Below are 2500 nucleotides of genomic sequence, written 5' to 3' on the forward strand. Positions count from 1 at the left end.
AAGAGGCGCCCTGGCGTAGGCGCCCAGGCGCCAAAAGAGGCGCCAGGCGAAAAGGCGCCAGGGCGCCCAGGCGGAAAAGAGGCGCCCAGGCGGAATGGCGCCAGGGCGCCCAGGCGGAAAAGAGGCGCCCAGGCGAAAAAGAGGCGCCCAGGCGGAAAAGAGGCGCCCTGGCGTAGGCGCCCAGGCGCCAAAAGAGGCGCCAGGCGAAAAGGCGCCAGGGCGCCCAGGCGGAAAAGAGGCGCCCAGGCGGAATGGCGCCAGGGCGCCCAGGCGGAAAAGAGGCGCCCAGGCGAAAAAGAGGCGCCCAGGCGGAAAGGCGCCAGGGCGCCCAGGCGGAAAAGAGGCGCCCTGGCGTAGGCGCCCATGCGCCAAAAGAGGCACCCAGGCGAAAAGGCGCCAGGGCGCCCAGGCGGAAAAGAGGCGCCCAGGCGGAATGGCGCCAGGGCACCCAGGCGGAAAAGAGGCGCCCAGGCGGAAAAGAGGCGCCCTGGCGTAGGCGCCCAGGCGCCAAAAGAGGCGCCAGGCGAAAAGGCGCCAGGGCCCCCAGGCGGAAAAGAGGCGCCCAGGCGAAAAAGAGGCGCCCTGGCGGAAAAGAGGCGCCCTGGCGTAGGCACCCAGGCGCCAAAAGAGGCACCCAGGCGCCAAAAGAGGCACCCAGGCGAAAAGGCGCCAGGGCGCCCAGGCGGAAAAGAGGCGCCCAGGCGGAATGGCGCCAGGGCACCCAGGCGGAAAAGAGGCGCCCAGGCGAAAAAGAGGCGCCCAGGCGGAAAAGAGGCGCCCTGGCGTAGGCGCCCAGGCGCCAAAAGTGGCGCCCAGGCGAAAAGGCGCCAGGGCGCCCAGGCGAAGAGGCGCCAGGGCGCCCAGGTGGGAAAGAGGCGCCCAGGCGAAAAGGCGCCAGGGCGCCCAGGCAGAAAAGAGGCGCCCAGGCGAAAAAGAGGCGCCCAGGCAGAAAGGCGCCATGGCGCCCAGGCGGAAAAGAGGCGCCCTGGCCAGGCGGAAAAGAGGCGCCCAGGCGGAAAAGAGGTGCCCAGGCGAAAAAGAGTCGCCCAGGCCGAAAGGCGCCATGGCGCCCAGGCGGAAAAGAGGCGCCCACGCGAAAAGGCGCCAGGGCGCCAAGGCGGAAAACAGGCGCCCAGGCGGAAAGGTGCCAGGGCGCCCAGGCGGAAAAGAGGCGCCCAGGCGCGTGGGGGGCAAGGCGCCAGGCGCCAGGCACGCGCGGAGGCAAGGCGCCAGGCGCCGGGCGCGCGTGGGGGGCAAGGCGCCAGGCGCCGGGCGCGCGCGCGTGGGGCGCCAGGCGCCTGGCGGGTGGGCGCCCCCAGGAAGGGGTGCTGGCGCGCGATGGGGTTGCGCCCGTACGGACCGTGTGACAGTACAGACACTTTGGCGAAACCTCCTGCCCGAAGCGATTTTAGGCGTTCGGCTAGGTAGGTGACCCGGTTTTTTTCGCGTTTCTCGGCCGCTAGCCCCTTTTTTCGCGTTTTCGTGCGCGCGCCCCTCTTGACCTCGCACGCGCGCCGCGCGTCGCGTCCTTGTCCTTGTCCGCGTCCGCGTTCGCGCGTGTCGGCGATCACGGGCCCCGTGCATGGCTCGTCTCTGTGGACCATCGCCCCGCTCTTGTCCCTCTTTCGTGTTTGTGTGGCGCCCCGCCCCGTGCACCATTGCCGGCTGGCAGCAAGGTGCCTAGCCCCCCTTGCCGCCAGGCCTGTCCACCCCAAGGTGCTAAAGCCGCCAGGCACCCGTGCCGCCGAACCGTGCGTCCGTAAGCCGCTGCACGTGCGGCGGCCGGCCATGCCCGTGCTATTGACCCTGTGTGACAGTACAGACACTTTGGCGAAACCTCCTGGCCGACGGGGTTTTTGCGCCCACCTAGGTAGGGCGACCCCTTTTTTTTCGTGTCGCCTGTCCGTGTGTCCCTTTTTCGCCTTTTTCGGGTTCGTGTTTTCGTGTGCCGCCAAAAGCAAGCCCTGCGCTCGTCCCGTCCCGCTTGACCCGTGCATCCGCCGGTGCTGGCCTGCAAAATGCCTGTGAGCGACGCACGTGACCAGCAGCCCAGGCGAGTGTGCACGGGTGGCAGGCGAAACGGGCGTGCGTGTCGCCAGTGTGTATGTCCCTTTTTCGCCTTTTTCGGGTTCGTGTTTTCGTGTGCCGCCAAAAGCAAGCCCTGCGCTCGTCCCGTCCCGCTTGACCCGTGCATCCGCCGGTGCTGGCCTGCAAAATGCCTATGAGCGACGCATGTGACCAGCAGCCCAGGCGAGTGTGCATGGGTGGCAGGCGAAACGGGCGCGCGTGTCGCCAGTGCGTATGTCCCTTTTTCGGGTTCGTGTTTTCGTGTGCCACCAAAAGCAAGCCTTGCGCTCGTCCCGTCCCGCTTGACCCGTGCATCCGCCGGTGCTGGCCTGCAAAATGCCTGTGAGCGACGCATGTGACCAGCTGCCCAGGCGAGTGTGCACGGGTGGCAGGCGAAACGGGCGTGTCGCCAGTGCGTATGTCCCTTTTTTGC

The sequence above is a fragment of the Aristolochia californica genome, unplaced genomic scaffold, assembly GCF_029961685.1.
Source record: "Aristolochia californica isolate CCGP_79_NKW_82.1479 unplaced genomic scaffold, dmAriCali1.0.hap1 SCAF_77, whole genome shotgun sequence".
Taxonomy (NCBI): domain Eukaryota; kingdom Viridiplantae; phylum Streptophyta; class Magnoliopsida; order Piperales; family Aristolochiaceae; genus Aristolochia; species Aristolochia californica.